This window comes from Pelophylax lessonae (genome assembly GCF_965119305.1).
Source record: "Pelophylax lessonae genome assembly, chromosome: 6".
NCBI lineage: Eukaryota > Metazoa > Chordata > Amphibia > Anura > Ranidae > Pelophylax > Pelophylax lessonae.
In genome coordinates this window covers 280,067,870-280,086,360 of record NC_138773.1, presented here as the reverse complement: position 1 = coordinate 280,086,360, position 18,491 = coordinate 280,067,870, and the positions used below count along the sequence as shown (strand labels likewise).

The 18,491-nt window shown below is 44.7% G+C and overlaps 1 pseudogene across 1 annotated transcript; it reads left to right on the top strand.

The window, feature by feature from the left end:
- Nucleotides 1–2,936: 2,936 nt before the first annotated feature.
- Nucleotides 2,937–3,439, top strand: LOC309558344 (annotated as a pseudogene). Its single transcript has one exon. The product of its transcript is annotated as an uncharacterized misc_RNA (transcript).
- The last annotated feature ends 15,052 nt before the right edge of the window (nucleotides 3,440–18,491 follow it).

The window sequence follows — 18,491 nt, the reverse complement described above, 5'->3', positions numbered from 1 at the left end:
GGTCACACTGTACTGGTGTGATGGTGATCAGGAACACGGCTGCTGGTGTGCGCTGGTACAGATGTTGATGGCTGAACTGCCGACAAGGTACTGTTGTAGTGGTGATGAGGTACTGGTGTGAGGGTGAAACTGGTACAGATGTTGATGGCTGTACTGGTACTGGTGTGATGGTGATCAGGTACTGGTTTGAAACTGATTAGGTACTGTTTTGATTTTCATAAAGTACTAGTGTGCTGGTGCCATTGGTACAGATGTTTATTGCTGCACTGGTGACACTATACTGGTATCACGGTAATCAGACACTGGTTTACTGTTGATCAGGTTCTGGTGTGATGGTGATCAGGTACTGATTTGGAAAAAATCAGGTACTGGTTTGGCGATGATCAGGCACTGGTGTGACGATGATCGGGTACTGGTTTAACGGCGATCTGGTACTGGTGTGAAGGTGATCAGGCACGGATGTGATGGTGACACTGACACAGATTGGTTTGAAAAAGTAGCACATAGCTTAAAAATGCATTTCCAAGCAACCAGGACAAACACTTGATTACCCGGATGTTTCTTTTCCCATTCTCTGCACAGCTAACACGCTGCTGCTCGCATTATTGTTTTCCAAAGGGACAACGTTCTGCCCCCCCTCCCCCCCTCTCCATCCTTTCCTTTATCATTACTATGAGTTTTATCTCTCTCCTAATTGGCCAGCCAGAGTGGAGAACACTGCTGCTCCACCCCCCCTCCCCCCCAGCTCTGTGGGCTCTCTCAACTAAGCAGCGTACTGTCACATGGAACACTGCTGCTCTGCAAAAACACATGGCATGGATTCTTTTATGTAAATCATTGATCCACCATCCAATCCATACACAGAACTCAGAATCATGGGTACACCACCACCATTATGCTGGGAAATTAACCTCTGCCTGGCCAAGGACCTGCTGAGCATATCTTATCAAACCTGACTAGTCCTATATGGTTGCTTTATTCTATCTATAATGATGAAAAATGCAAAAATGCACCACCAGGTGGCGGCCAGCTGGCAGCATCTATCTATAGCATGTAAATGTGCCACATCCTAACAACTAAATTGGAAATGGAGATAAAGAAACATCATGGACTTTACTGGCACAAGTATATAAAATATAAAATGTATTGTAGATAGTTAAAATATAAAACATATGAATGGCAACAATTGCCAGCACATACAAAAAATCAACACAAAAAAAGAAAATAGGTAATTTCCAAACTACCACATTATATAGTGCAAGCGACATGTTCGAAGGTGTGCTTCATCTGGAGCTCTGTTTCATCACTTTGCAAGGGTGCTTGCAAACAGGGAAAGTCAAGGAGTGTTATCAAAAGAGCCAACAAGATTAAACCGGAGAAACCGGCAAAATTAAGCTGGGATATACCTGTTGATATCTACAAGAACATTGATCCTTATCCAACTGGGATGGCAGTTACATATTGTAGGAAAGTGGCCTCTGAGAGGCCGCTCAATAGTCAGCGAGGCCCCTTTCACACAGGCTTTCCGATCCACTTGTCCGTTTTTCAGGCGGACCAGATCGGATGCTCCATGCAGTCATATGGAGAGGCGGATGTCAGAGGAGACATCTCCTCTGACACCCGCTGCTATCCAATCTGATCCTGTCCGTGAAATCCGGATGGATGGAAACCCTATTTTACATCCGTCTGGAGGATCGGATTGGATAGGATCGGCAGTCCATTCTCATCCGATCTCCCCATAGAGGAGAGCAGGGATCTGACAGCTCCATCTCTACACACAGAGCAGAGACGTACCTGTCATCCGCCTGCTCAGTGGGGATTGGCAAATCGACTCCGTCGGGCGCACCGCCCGTGTGAAAAGAGCCTGAGAGTTAGATAGGGTCTCTGGTAATCAGGTAGGGAGAGGTCAAACAGCGTAAATGGAGTTCCAAACAAAAGGCTCAAAGTTCGATCACCCCCCAGGGATTGGGGAGATACCACCATGAAATGCAATTGTTGCCATTCATATGTTTTATATTTTAACTATCTACAATAAATGTTATATTTTATATACTTGTGCCAGTAAAGTCCATGTTTCTTTATCTCCAATTCCAATTTTTTCTATCTATAATTAATACTTTGTGCCCAGCCTACTACTTTTTGACCTATGGTTTTACTACTTTATGATCTTTTCCTATTATATATTTGGCTATTGGCAGCAATTAACCGGTTAATACATACCTATTGTTCCTTACCCATTTCCTGGTTTGCACGTGTAATTTTGTTTTTTTGTGCCAGTATACAGTATATAGTTTTTTTTAGTACAGATGTTGATGGTTGCATTAGTAACGGTAATTAAGCATTGGTACAATGGTAACACTAGTACAGACGTTGATGGCTGCACTGGTGACACTTTACAGGTGTGACTGGTGATCAGGTACTGGTGTAACGATGACACTGGTACAGATGTAGATGGATGCACTGGTAACACTGTACTCATGTGACCGGTGACCTGGTACTGGTGTAACATGGACACCGGTACAAATGTTAATGGCTGCACTGGTGGCACTCTAATGATGTGATGGTGACAGTGGGACAGATGTTGATGGCTGCAGTAGTGACACTGTACTGGTATAACAGCGACATTGGGACAGATGTGGATGGCTGCACTGGTGAGACTGTACTGGTTTGATTGTGATTGTGTGTGTGGGACTGGAAGCAGACACATGGTACTGAGGATGGATTGCATCTCTTAGGAACAGAAGCCTGTTGTATTAAGACTCCTCCATGTAAATCATGTCTCTGAGTGAGTAATAAACCTTTACCTGGTTAAGAAGTACATCCGGCCTGTGTGTAACTTGCTGAGCGGATACTGGCAGCATTGCTAGCAACACCCCGCGATACCTCACATCTAAGGGACATAACAGTGGCGACGAGGATTGTGGATTTAAGCAATCATGGCCTTCATAGGGGTTATTCAACCATTCGATCCTGCTGCTGAGTCATGGAGCTCATGGGTGGAGCGGCTGGAGCAGCATATGGAAGTAAATAGTGTGGCTGTAGAAAAGAAAGTTGCAGTTTTCCTCACAGCATTGGGTCAAGCTGCATATGGTACTCAATATGGTACACAGAGACCTCATTTCTCCTGGCAAGCCGGCCTCTAAGCCCCTGCCTGAGTTAATTCAGAAGCTACTTGCGCAACTACAACCCGAAGCCGTTAGAAATTGCAAAGCAGTTTAAATTCTACAGTAGGAAGCAGCAGGCCGGGGAGGACATAAAGACATATATCCTTGCTTTATGTAAACTAGCTGCCGCTTGTCAGTTTGGAGACTACCTGCAGACGACTCTCATGTTTGTCATGGGACTCTGCGACCCAGCTATACAGAAACGTTTACTCACAGAACCCAACTTGACTCTGACGAAAGCTACTGACCTTGCTACGGTCATGGAGTTGGCTTGAGTTCCTAACCGCAGTAAGGCCAGATGACAAGGCTAGCAATCGGTAATCCTCTTCTCCAACCCCAAGCCGATGAACCTCAACAAATGATCGAGCCCACCTCAGAAGTAAAAGTATTCAAATAGTGTAGTAGTTCTAAAAACAATGTATTTGCATAAAAATAATCCGGATACACTCACATGTAAGCAGATGATATCAGAATGTAAGCAGAGGATATCAGACGTGTAGATAGGTATACAAAGATGGCCACGGCGTAGCGTGCTTGCGTTGTGTCGTAGCGCCTTACGCGTTTTGTCATCAATAGACGTCATCAGAGGCACCGGAAGTGATCGGAAACCGGAAGGGGACCAACTAGCTTGTGCTCCATGGTGCGTCCCAAACGTGGGACGGATTGAACCATTCATGTGAATTTGCCTAAAGTGCAATGTGAGAGATATCAAGAATATTATCTATACAGTATAAATACATTACAACTGTGCTCTGATAAACTATTGCAAATCCACTGCAAGCTGTTTGCACCAACTTCAGTGTACCATCACCAAGACAAAGCACACACCAACTGCTTTCCAAAAAATTAACAAAAACTTATGAAGTGACATGCACTTGTCATCTGCCAGATATTTACAGCCACTTCATTTAAAAGTGACAATGCATGAATAGTAGCTTTCTCCCAAGAGCAGCCTTTCACCACTCCACCTGGTCAGGTACCAACTACAGGCAACCCTGTATAAAGCATACTATAGTGCATTACCAGGACATACTTGCGCTGCTTTATTAAAGTGATGTACTTACAGCAAACTTTACTGGGATAAAGCAACAAATAGTTTATTTGCCCTGGTATTGAACTATAGCGTGCTTTGTTTTTACATTTACGGGGTTCCCTGTGGTTACATAGTAGTGTGAAGGTGTGAATCATTTCCCATACCCCTGAATGTTTTGATCCTTGAGATGTATGTCCAAGTGCCTTTTAAAAGTAGCCATACTCCCCGCAGTTACTACCATTTGTGGCAGAGAATTCCACAGTCTTGTAGCCCTTACTGTAAAGAACCCCCCGCGTAGCCTGAGGTTAAAACGATTCTCCTCTAATCGCATTGTATGGCCTCGTGTCCTCATGCATTCCTTGCGACTGAATAGTTTTTTTTCTATGCTCTGATCCAGTGGCAGCTGGTGTGTTGGGGGCGCAGGGGCCCTGCCCCCCCTATGCATGCGTCTGGCCCCCTAATCTGCATGCAGGGGTGCCGGACGCATGGAGTTCAATGGGGCTTTTTTTTTTTGGCATCACCTGATAAGAGCCAGAGGCTCTAATAGGGCAATGCAAAGGGTGGACCCGGGGCGCAGAGCAGTGCGTCCCGAGCCCACCCATTGTGTGACAATAGCGAATGAAAATTCGCTATTGTCACACGGATCCTCCTCCTGGCCAATCAGGGAGCACATCCGATATGCTCTTCCTGATTGGCCGCAAGTCAAACCCCATGCCATTGGCTGATGAGGAGGCGGGAGGACTCGAGGAGACGCCCCGCCGGGGGATTGAAGAGAACCCGGCCGCCGGGCCACTAAGGAGAAGGAGCAGCCGCGCTGCTCCAGGGCTCCAGGTAAGTGCACTGGTCTGGGGGGGCGCACACTACATTGAAGGGGGCACGCACGCACGCACGCTGGTCTCTGCATTGAAAGGGGGCATGTATGCTGGTCACTACATTGAAAGGGGGCATGTATGCTGGTCACTACATTAAAAAGGGGGCATGTATGCTGGTCACTGCATTGAAAGGGGGCATGTATGCTGGTCTCTACATTAAAAGGGGGCATGTATGCTGGTCACTGCATTGAAGGGGGCATGCACACTGGTCACTGCATTGAAAGGGGTATGTACGCTGGTCACTGCATTGAAAGGGGGCATGTATGCTGGTCACTGCATTGAAAGGGGGCATGTATGCTGGTCACTGCATTGAAGGGGGCATGTACGCTGGTCACTGCATTGAAGGGGGCATGTACGCTGGTCACTGCATTGAAGGGGGCATGTACGCTGGTCACTGCATTGAAGGGGGCATGTACGCTGGTCACTGCATTGAAAGGGGGCATGTACGCTGGTCACTACTTTGAAAGGGGGCATGTACGCTGGTCACTGCATTGAAAGGGGGCATGTACGCTGGTCACTGCATTGAAAGGGGCATGCATGCTGGTCACTGCATTGAAGGGGGCATGTATGCTGGTCACTGAATTGAAAGGGGGCATGCATGCTGGTCACTGCATTGAAGGGGGCATGTACGCTGGTCACCAGAGATGTATAGTAACGAAGTAGAACTACTTAAGTACTGTACTTAAGTACCGAAATGCGGTATCTGTACTTTCCTAGAGTAGAATTTTTTTCTCCTACTTCTACTTTTACTTCACTACATTTTTTCGATGATTTCGATACTTCTACTCAAGTATTTTTTTTTTTGTGCTGCATAGTTACTCGTTACTTTTGAAAAAATTACCACTGCCAGAACAGTAGATGGCAGGTTGCATAACGCTCAAAAAAATGTGTATAATGTCATTTGTAAATTAGCGCATACGAAAATAAAGGCTGTGTATAATAAAAGCTGCTATACCAAATCTTTCCAATAAAAAGAAAATATGAAACAAACAAATAAATGGGGCTACAGCGCTTAAAGTGCATCAAGAAACTACTAACAAACACAGGTTAATCATTTGAATAAATCATTTGAAATAATAAAAACAATATGATGTTCAAACTTTTGACTTATTTCTTTAATAACTACATAACACAGTACTTGTACTTCTACTTTCAGTACTTGAGTAGAAATTTTTTTTCAAAACTACTGGTACTTTTTACTTTTAGTACTTAAGTAGCAAATTTTTTGAAAAAACTACTTGCAATACTTAAGTAAAAAAAATGTTGAATACTTTAGTACTTCTACTTAAGTAACTTTTTCTGTGAGCACTTCCACTTCTACTCAAGTAATTTTTTGATCGAGCACTTGTACTTTTACTCAAGTAGAAATTTCGAGTACTTTATACAAGTCTGCTGGTCACTGCATTGAAGGGGGCAGGTACACTGGTCACTGCATTGAAAGGTGGCATGTATGCTGGTCACTGCATTGAAAGGGGGCATGTACGCTGGTCACTGCATTGAAGGGGCATGTACGCTGGTCACTACATTGAAAGGGGGTATGTATGCTGGTCACTGCATTGAAAGGGGGCATGTACGCTAGTCACTGCATTGAAAGGGGGCATGTACGCTGGTCACTGCATTGAAAGGGGCATGTACGCTGGTCACTGCATTAAAGAGGGCATGTACTTTGGTCACTGCATTGAAAGGGGGCATGTATCAGTGTTGCCAACCCCCAGGAGGGAAATTTACTGGCAGAAAGTCCAAAATTTACGGACGGCACCAATTTTTTACTGGCATTGCAAAAATGTACATAAACAGGATGTTTTCAGTGTTAAACCGTGCGCATATCAATACTTAAACTATAAACATGTAGATAGTGCTGTTAGCAATGTGTTTAGGTTAAACAAAAGTCAAAAATCATATTTCTCCATTTACATGAAGATCAGATTAATAAAACCCAGCCAGCACAGCGTTCCCCCATATATCAGAGTGTGCAGGATTTCCCTTACAGTGTAACTCTGACATAAAGAGGAATGCTGCAGATCTTGATTTAAGGGGGAACTCTGATTTAAGTGGGTGCTCTGGTGACCAGAAACTGCCTTATATCAGAGTCCACTGCATTCCCCTTTACAATAGAGTTCCCTTTTACATCAGGGTCCGCAGAGTTCCTGCTTCGCACTGTAAGGGGAGAATCCTGCGTACTCTGATGTAGAGAGGAATATCAGGAACTCTGATGGGGGGGGGGGGGTACTCTGGTGACCAGAGACCACCTTCCACAGATTAATTACACTAAGGTAAGGGGGGATTCCCTGCTATAAGGGGGAAACCTTTATATCAGTTCCCCCTTACATTATTGTATTCACCCAGCCCTTACATCACTGACCCCCCTTAGACTGGCCTGGCAGCGCTGTCACTTACCTGAGGGTGGTGATGGTCAGAGGCTGCGGAAATGATACGGGAGGTGGTCAAATGCTGTGGACATCATACAGGAGGTGGTTAGAGGCTGCGAACATGATACCGGAGGAGGTCAGAGACTGCAGACATGATACCGGAGGTGGTCAGAGACTGTGGACATACTACAAGAGATGGTCAGAGGCAGCGCGTACATGGTACAGGAGGTATTGAGAGGCTGCAGACACCCCCCATCCCCCCCCCCCCAACAGTAGTGTCCTAATCTGCCCCCCTTCACCCTCCACATCAGTGTCCACCTCTACCACCTTGTACATCACCCTCCCACAGCAGAGTCCTCCTCTGCCCACCTTCATATACCCTCAACAGCACTGTCCTTCTGTGCCCCCTTCAGCCCCCATAGTACTGTCCTTCTGTGTCCTCTTCAGCCCCCACAGCACTGTCCTTCTCTGCCCCCTTCAGCCCCCAAAGCACTGTCCTTCTTCCCCCCCTTCAGCCCCCCACAGCACTGTCCTTCTCTGCCCCCTTCAGCCCCCACAGGCACTTTCCTTCTCTGCCCCCTTCAGCCCCCACAGGCACAGGCACTGTCCTTCTCTGCCCCCTTCAGCCCCCACAGGCACTGTCCTTCTCTGCCCCCTTAAGCCCCCACAGGCACTGTCCTTCTCTGCCCCCTTCAGCCCCCACAGGCACTGTCCTTCTCTGCCCTCTTCAGCCCCCACAGGCAATGTCCTTCTCTGCCCCCTTCATCCCCCACAGGCACTGTCCTTCTCTGCCCCCTTCAGCCCCCACAGGCACAGGCACTGTCCTTCTCTGCCCCCTTCAGCCCCCACAGCACTGTCCTTCTCTGCCCCCTTCTCACATGAGTGTCCTCCTGTCCTCCTCTTCTCTAGTCACGGTGCCAGTGCAGTGCCCAGTAAAGCCATTGGAATGCTTCTCACCGAAAGCCGTAGAAGGTTGTCCGGGCTGTGGTGACAAAGGAAAGGTCTGTGTCTGTGACTGTGTCAGCACCGCAGAACTTAGGAAGCTGCTATCTATCAATGGGCGATCCTTCCTGACCTTGTAGAGATGTAAAAGCTGCATCTTCCCTCTTGCCGTGTGTTTGCTCATTAGGAGGGCTAATTACAGCAGCTTGCCCCTCTCTACCCCCCTCCGAAACAATACATGGACCGGGATGAAAGGACTCTCCCTCCTCCCGCCCGCCTAGCATTTCAAATTTTTAAGGCAGCACCCGTGCGGCATGACATCACCAGTGGGTGGCGCAGACTCAAGATCGGATTGACTCGATGATTTCCAGAACTGCGCATGCGCAGTTCTCACCTGAGCCTGAAGCAGCCATTTTACTGGCACTTACTGGCTCCTACGGGCATTTACGGGCAGCCTAAAAGTGCCCTGATTTTACAGGCTGTCCGTAAATATACGGACGGTCGGCAACACTGGCATGTATGCTGGTCACTGCATTGAAAGGAGGCATGTACCGTACGCTGGTCACTGCATTGAAGGGGGCACGCTGGTCACTGTTTTGAAGGGGGCACACTGGTCACTGTGCATTGAAAGGGGGGTCACTGTGCATTAAAGGGGGGCACGCTGGTCTCTCTGCATTGAAAGGGGGCACGCTGGTCTCTCTGCATTGAAAGGGGGCACACTATACCTTAATTACTGAAGGCCCCTTTCACACTTTTGCGACCTCAAAGTCACGCAATTTTTTACAGCATTTTTTGCAGCAAAGCAATGCCTATTACATTTTTCTGTTTGCGCCCCTCCAAAAATTTTGAGCACCAGCCGCCACTGCTCTGATCACTGTTGAGGTATTTGTAAATTGCTATCATGTCCCCTCTCAGGTGTCTCTTCTCCAGGGAGAATAAATCAAGCACTTCTAAATGCTCTTCGTAATTAAGGTCCTCTAATCCCCTAATAAGTTTTGTTGCCCTTCTCTGTACTCTCTCTAGCTCCAACACATCCCTTCTGAGGACTGGTGACCAGAACTCGACAGAATACTCCAGATGTGGTCGGGCCAGTGGAAGGATTACAGCTTTGTCTCTGGAATACATCCCCTTCCCTAGGGCTCTTTCACACGGTCCACCTCCTTAGGTGGATCCTTGCTGCTCAGTGGGGGATCGTAAACACAGATCCCCACTGAGCAGGAAGGTGACAGCTCTCTCTCCGCTCTATGTGCGGAGAGGAAGATGTTAGAGCCCCATGCATCTCTATGGGGGAATCGGATGAGAGCAGACTGCCTGTCCGCTCTCATCCGATCCCAGCTGATCTGATCCCCTGGACGGATGGAAAATAGGGTTTCCATTCATCCGGATTTCACGGACAGGATCGGATGCGGATGGCAGCGGGTGTCAGCGGACATGTCTCCGCTGACTTCTGCTGCCCCATAAGGATGCATGGGGGATCCGATCAGATCTGCCTAAAAAACTGACAGGCGGATCTGATTGGATCGCACGTGTGAAAGGGGCCTAGTGCATGCTAATATTCTGCAGCTGCAGCTTGACTTTGCATGCTATTGATAAATCTATCTTCTACTAAGACCCCCAGATCTTTCCCCATTTTTAATACCCCCAGAGGTTCCCCCCTAGCGTGTATTTTGCTTTTACGTTATTAGTCCTTAAGCAATACCTTACATTTCTCCACATTAAACCTCATTTGCCATGTAGTTGCCCACTCTGTTATTTTGTTCAGGTCATTCTGCAAGATTTCTGCCTCCCGATGTGAAGTTATTCCCCTGCTCAATTTTATGTCATCTGCAAAAACTGAGATCGAGCTACTGACCCCGTCCTCAATGCTATTTATGAATAAATTGAACAAAATTGGATACAAAACTGAGCCTTGGGGAACCCCACTTACCACCTCAGACCAGTCTGAGTATGCATTATTTACTACCACCCTTTGGACACACCCCTTTAACCAGTTCCCTATCCAAGAGCAAACCTTGTGGTCGATGCCTGTGGACCTTATTTTATAAATCAACCGTTTGTGGGGAAGTGTATCAAACGCCTTAGCAAAATCCAGGTACACCACATCCACAGGTCTCCCACTGTCTAGCTCACAGCTAACCTCCTTGTAGAATGTTAACAGATTGGTTTGACAGGAACGCCCCTTTGTAAACCTGTGCTGATTACTGCTGATGATATTATTGACTTTTGCAAACTCTTGGATATAGTCCCTTATCATCCCCTCCAGAAGTTTACATACTATTGACATCAATATCGGAATCACGTTAGCTTTCCTCCAGTCACCTGGTACAGTTCCTGTCATAATACTGTCAGCAAAGATCAGGAACAGTGGTCTAGATATAATCTTACTGAGTTCTTTAAGTACTCTCGGATGTACACCATCCGGGCCTGGTGATTTACTTGTGTTAATGTTATCCAGCCTTTCCCTGATTTCACCCTCTCTCAGCCATAGCGGCAAGTCCTGTGAAGTACTGCTAACCATACAGTCGTGGTCAGTGTACCCGACCACGCTACTATAGTTGGTACCGGACCAAGCTACTATACCTGCAGTGTTGCTTTTTGAGTGAATTGGTTGTAAATATCCAGCAGAAGAAAAGTGCATGTGGCCTCATAAGTTTAAGGAGTGAAATTTTTTGGTAAGCAAATGGTATGTGGTTTGTCTTGTTGATGGTACACTGAAGTTGGTGCAAACAGCTTGCAGTGAATCTGCACAAGTTTATCACAGCACAGTTTTAATAGATTTTTTGTATGTATGTGTTATGCATATTATTTATTGTACTAGCACTTTGGAATGTACATGTATTAATGATTCTCGATATCATTCACAATTTAGCACTTTATTGCAGGACACACATATAATGGATTCTTTTTCTTTGTTTATGGTTGCTTACGTTAGATATTTTGTTTTATTGCGATTTTGCACATCTGAAAGCACCTTGATAGCGCTGATAATTATTTCAAGAGACAGCTTACCTACTTTTGTTATAGCAAAAGTTTTGGTTGTTGATGTATTTGGGCCCCTTTTAAAGTGCTGCTTTCCCATATGTGGTATTGAATTGTATTTCATTTGTAGTTTTCACATGCACAAAGCACAGAGGTACATACATATATAAAAAAACAGGGGGCATCTGATGTAAGGGGGCTCAGAGCCCTCTTTTATCATAGTTCCCCCTTACAATGTAAAACTCTGTGGATTCTCATCAAAAGGCTTATTCAGACCGGCACTGAGTCTTGTTCTACATGCAGAGCTGCTGTCTGCTGTGTGTCCATCCATCTTGGAGCTCCTGCCCCCACATAAAATTTTGAAATGCAATTTTCTCTGTGCAACCATTGTGTCTGCATCCATTTCTATAGGCTGCCTGCATGCAACTTCAAGGTGGATGTATACACATCAGACAGCCGCTCAGTAGAGAGGACTGGTCTGAATGAGCCCTAAGGGGGAACTCCAGGGATTCTGATGTAAGTGGGAACTTCAGGGACTCTGATATAAGAGGGAACTCCAGGGACTCAGATGTAAAGGGGGATCTGGGAAACTTAACTGTAGGGCCGGAATGTTGGGGACTTTGATGTAAAGGGAACTCTGATGTAAGGGGGGCTTTGGGAACCTTGATTGTAAGGAATGCAGGAGAACTCTTTGTGAAGAGGGACTTCTGGGGACTTTGATTTGGGGAAAAATCTGTGCACTCTCATGTAAAGGGGAACGCTGATGTAAGGGGGGGGGACACTAATGTACAAAGGGAATGCTGGAGACTTCGATTTAGGGGGAACTCTGTGGACTCTGATGTGAAAGAGGGCTCTGGTGTAAAGGGAGAAAACTGAAGACTCTAGGGACACTGATGTAAGAAGGGATTCTGGGCACCCTGTTGTATAGAGTAATGGTGGGGACTTTGATGTCAGGGGCGACTCTGGTGTAAAAAGGGATTCTGATGCGCAAAAAAGTGTATGCCATATGGGGGTGGGAGGTTGCATTGTGAAGAGAAGGGTGTGATGGGGGGACACCAAAATGAACCTTCACCTAAGTAGACAAAAATCCTTTTACCGGCCCTGGACAGAAGAGGAGGGGCTGGGGGCACTCCGGTTATGGGTTCAAATCCCAATCACAGCACCACCTGCCTGGAGCTTGCATGGCGAATGGAAAAGTGCTACCCAATAGGTCACAAAATAAAAAAATGAATACTGGTAAGCGATTGTCTTACTCTGCAAAATTCAAACTTAAATGTAATTAGTTATGCAAAAGAGCATGGCAATAGCAGTTGAAGGAATTGAAACTGATGAAGAAGAGAGCAGTAATGCAACAGAGGCTGAATAAAATTATATGCTGCATAATATCATAGTACGATTATGTAAACGTTACCTGCAGTACTGGTAATTACTAAATAAAAAATGTGTCCAAAAATGTGTCCTGTTTTAGGTTTAAAATATTCATTTCTTATGTTTGGGTTGGAAAAGTGGGGGGCGTCTTATACATGGGGGCGTCTTATACACGGAAAAATACGGCAATAAAATCCAGTAGAAAATGCAGATTAAGTTCAGAAAAAACAATATGTGCACACTGAAAATAACATGCAATAAAACACACTGTTCCATTTCAAATGCTGCTTTATATGTTGACATTCTTCTATAGACCCAATGGGGCTGATTTGCTAAAACTGGAGAGTGCAATATCCGGGGCAGTTGTGCATGGTAGCCAATCAGCTCCTAACTTCGGCTTGTTCAGTTAAAGCAGAACTCCAGCCTCCCCACCAACAAATTAAAAGTCAGCAGCTACAAATTCAGTAGCTGCTGACTTTTAATATGAGAACACTCACCTGTCCAGGAATTCTGCAATGTCCACACCCTATGGATTTTTCAATTGGCTCTTGGGTTCTGCAACCGCTTTTCCTTCACAGCCAGAAGTGGGGACGAGTACCTGTCAAAAACAGATACCCGCTCCCCCTCCCCCTCCCCCCAAAAGGTGCCAAATGTGGCAGAGGATGGGGGTGGGGGAGGAAGCAAACAAGCGGAGCTTCCCCTTTGGCGGATCCCTGTTTTAAGCTACAATAAACCTGGAAGTTTATTGGTTTCCATGCACAGTGGCACCAGATTTTACCCTCTCCAGTGTGTAAATCAACCCCAATCTGTCTGGACAGTATGGTCACCTGCTAACTTGGCACTATCCACAGGCAGCTCAACTCTTTAACAAGACACAAAATTCAAATTCGACACAGATAATGCAGTACAGAGGATTTTTTTTTTTTTTTTCAGTTTTTGGAAGTGTAAGAAGACCATGACATTCCTAAGCCCTTGTCTCTGTGTAGAAATATAACGCTGACAGAGGGAACAAAGAAGGTCCAGCTAAGACTAAACTAACTTGCACTAAGCAGTAGGGAAGGGCAAAGGGAGATATCAAATAACATAAGTAAACAAGTTGTAGTGGCCCTAAACCACCACACAATGTATTGTACTGTTGTATTGAACGGTATTGTTACAGGTCAATACAACAACAGAAAAATGCATTTAGGTGGGGCAAAACATACACAAACTAAGCTTTGGAAAAAAAGCCTACTGCCTACTGGTAGAAAAATTCAGTAAAAGATAAAAAAAATATTCATAACCTTAAAAAGTGCATGCACTTTGTGTGAAGAATTATATATATATATAAATAGCTGTGCCCTGATTGGATAAAAACCTTTCTAAAAAAATATTTTTAACCAGTAAGGTTTGAAGGTGATTTGAAGGCACACTATTACATCAAGCCCCTTCAGGTCTGATTAGAACTTTAAAAGAGAAGTGCGGGATTTAAAAAAAAAAAAATATACATTCATATTCACCTAGAAGATGGATGCAGCATCGCGGTTCCCCACTGCCTCTACGACAACTGAATGATTAAAGACTGCTGATCACTCAGTTCTCTGGTCTGCTCTAAACACAGAGTGGTGACTGCTCTGTGCTCTGCCTTTCCAGCACTCACTGTTGTTGGGATTTATGTTCTGGACTCTTGCAAAGCCTGGTCCTGGTCTGTGACGCCAGCCAACAGCAGACTTTAGCCTGCTGTCTGACAAATCTGCAGAGTGCAGTGCTTTGGCCGTACTTCTCCTTTAAGGAGGGGGGGGGGGAATACCTCTGGAACTGGTATAGATTTTAAGGAGGAACAACATATAAAAATAAAAAAAATAAAAAAAACATGAGGTTCCCTTTGCCGACAAGGGTTGCACCGGTTTGACACACATCCCTTGCCTGGCGCATGTGCTGAATTTGGTGGTGCAGAGGTTCCTTAGAAATTACCCCGATATGTCAGAGCTGCTGCAGAAAGTGTGGGCCGTCTGTGCGCACTTTCGGCGTTCTCACCCTGCTGCTGCTCGCCTGTCAGCGCTGCAGCGTAACTTCGGCCTTCACGCTCACTGCCTCATATGTGACGTGCCCACAAGGTGGAACTCCACCTTCCACATGCTGGCCAGACTGTGCGAGCAGCAGCAGGCCATAATGGAGTTTCACCTGCAGCACGCACACATGAGTCGCTCTGCGGAACAGCACCACTTCACCACCAGTAACTGGGCCTCCATGCGAGACCTGTGTGCCTTGTTGCGCTGTAACATATGCAGACTAGGCTGCAATATAATATTTTTTCCCTAAATGGGTGTTTATTGAATAGCGGAATAGAACAACAGTATCCAAAGGGTGTATCTCACAGTAAAATATGCAGACTAGGCCGCAATGTAATATTTTTTCCCTAAAGGGGTGTTTATTGAATAGCGGAATAGAACAACAGTATAGAAAGGGTGTATCTCACAGTAAAATATGCAGAATGGGCCGCAATGTAATATTTTTTCCCCTAAATGGGTTTGTATTGCAAAGCGGAATACAACAGTATGCAATTGGTGTATCTCACTGTAACATATGCAGACAGGGCCCCAATTAACCTTTTTTCCCCTAAATGGGTTTTTATTGCAATGCGCAACACAACAGTATGCAATGGGTGTATCTCACTGTAACATATGCGGACAGGGCCAAAAATCGATGTTTTTTGCCCCTAAATGTTTTTTTTTTTTTTTTATTGCAATGCGCAATACAACAGTATGCAATGGGTGTATCTCACTGTAACATATGTGGACAGGGCCGCAAAGAACTTTTTTTGCACCTAAATGTTTTTTTTTTATTGCAAAGCGCAATACAACAGTATGCAATGGGTGTATGTCACTGTAACATATGCGGACAGGGCCACAATCAAATTTTGTTTTCCCCTAAATGGGTTTTTTTTTTGCAAAGAGCAATACAACAGTATGCAATGGGTGTATCTCACTGTAACATATGCGGACAGGGCCACAATCAACTTTTTTTGCCCCTAAATGGGTTTTTTTATTGCAAAGCGCAATACAACAGTATGCAATGAGTGTATGTCACTGTAACATATGCAAACAGGGCCGCAAACAACTGTTTTTGCCCCTAAATGGGTTTTTTTATTGCAAAGCGCAATACAACAGTATGCGATGGGTGTATCTTACTGTAACGTATGAATGAAAATCTGATAAATAATTGTCCCCCTATTTGGTGCTTATTGAATAGCAGATTTGAAATGCAGTGTTTGTCTAAACGCTGTAAGTCACAGTAAAATATGAAGGAAGTTTTTTTCTTTTTTAAATGCAGATTAAGCAGACACATTTGCACTGAGCTTGCAGGAAATGGCCACTACACACCGCACACCTAATGGGTTGGATACTGTTGTTGTTCTATTCCGCTATTGAATAAAAAAGAAACCATTTGAATGAAAAACTGAAAAATATATTTTTTTCCCTAAATACTGAAAAATAATTATTTTCCCCTTACATTGGTGCTTTTTGAAGAGCAGGTTAGAAAAGCAGTGTCTGTCTAAAGACTGTATTTTAAAGTTAAATATGAAAGAAATTTTTTTTTTCTTTTTTAAATGCAGATTAAGCAGACACATATGCACTGATATTGCATTAAATGTGCAGCACCGCACGCCTAACAGACTGATAAACGTTTTTTTTCGCCCTCCTCCTACTCACTGGGTTCAGGTCAGGGCATAAAGATTGTGCACTGCACCCCCACACAATACAATCAATGTAGATTGCTGTCTATGCTTTCCCTCAAAACAATCTCCAGCCTGACCCTACAGTAATCTCCTATCTCTCCCTCCGGGCAAAAAGATTGTGCACTGCACCCCCACACAATCAAATCAATTTAGATCTCTGTATGATTAAAGCAGATTGTTCCTATGCTTTCCCTAAAAGCAATCTCCAGCCTGACCCTACAGTAATCTCCTATCTCTCCCTCAGCAGCAGCAGTCAGGAACCTCTCATAGACGGTGGAGGTGCAGTAGACATTGCATATCTAGATTTTAGTAAGGCTTTTGACACTGTCCCACATAGAAGACTTATCAATAAACTACAGTCATTGAGCATGGACTCCCATATTGTTGAGTGGATTAGGCAGTGGCAGTGGCTGAGTGACAGACAACAGAGGGTTGTAGTCAATGGAGAACAATCAGAACAAGGTCATGTTACCAGTGGGGTACCTCAGGGATCTGTACTGGGACCAATTTTGTTTAATATCTTCATAAGTGATATTGCAAAAGGCCTCGATGGTAAGGTTTGTCTTTTTGCTGATGACACAAAGATATGTAACAGGGTGGATGTTCCTGGAGGGAAACGCCAAATGGAAAAGGATTTAGGAAAACTAGAAGAATGGTCAGAACTCTGGCAACTGAAATTTAATGTGGATAAGTGCAAGATAATGCACCTGGGGCGTAAAAACCCAAGGGCAGAATATAGAATATTTGACACAGTCCTGACCTCAGTATCTGAGGAAAGGGATTTAGGAGTAATTATTTCAGAAGACTTAAAGGTGGGAGGACAATGTAATAGAGCAGCACGAAATGCCAGCAGAATGCTTGGATGTATAGGGAGAGGTATAAGCAGTAGAAAGAGAGAAGTGCTTATGCCGCTGTACAGAACACTGGTGAGACCTCACTTGGAGTATTGTGCGCAGTACTGGAGGCCATATCTCCAGAAGGATATAGATACTCTAGAGAGAGTTCAGAGAAGAGCTACTAAACTAGTACATGGATTGCAGGAAAAAACTTACCAGGAAAGGTTAAAGGACCTTAACATGTATAGCTTGGAAGAAAGAAGAGACAGAGGGGATATGATAGAAACTTTTAAATACATAAAGGGAATCAACTCGGTAAAGGAGGAGAGCATATTTAAAAGAAGAAAAACTACCACAAGAGGACACCATTTTAAACTAGAGGGGCAAAGGTTTAAAAGTAATATGAGGAAGTATTACTTTACTGAGAGAGTAGTGGATGCATGGAATAACCTTCCTGCAGAAGTGGTAGCTGCAAATACAGTGAAGGAGTTTAAGCATGCATGGGATAGGCATAAGGCTATCCTTCATATAAGATAGGGCCAGGGACTATTCATAGGATTCAGATATATTGGGCAGACTAGATGGGCCAAATGGTTCTTATCTGCCGACACATTTTATGTTTCTAATGTTTCTCTCCCTAGTATAGTTATAGCAGAGTGACGTGCGCCGCTGTGTGACTCCAGCTTATATAGAGTCTGGGTCACATGCTGCACTGGCCAATTACAGCCATGCCATTAGTAGGCATGGCTGTGATGGCTTCTAGGGCACACTAGTTAAACGGTTGCCTGATTGGCTGTTGAAAGCACGCCATTAAAACCGCGCCAAAACATCAAATAACATTACCAAACAACGGACAGTACCCGAACATACAGTGAAATGTTCTGGTTCGGGTCCGAGTACCGAATACCCAAAAGTTTGATACGAACCCGAACAATACAGTCCGGGTTCGCTCAACCCTACCCCTAATCCATTTAAAAAAATGTACAATGTAAATAAAAACAGACACAGATTTTCACAAGTCTTTTAATGATAAAAAATGGTTCCATGATATAGATCCACATCATTCACGCTGAGCACACCAATAAAGATTTTTCTAACTAATAGACCACTTTTAAAGCTGCAGTCTGAGCACAAAAAAAAGCCAGAAGATTTTTATATTTTAACGTTTTAAGGTACAAAAAAAAAACCTTCTGTATGCAACAGCCTCCCT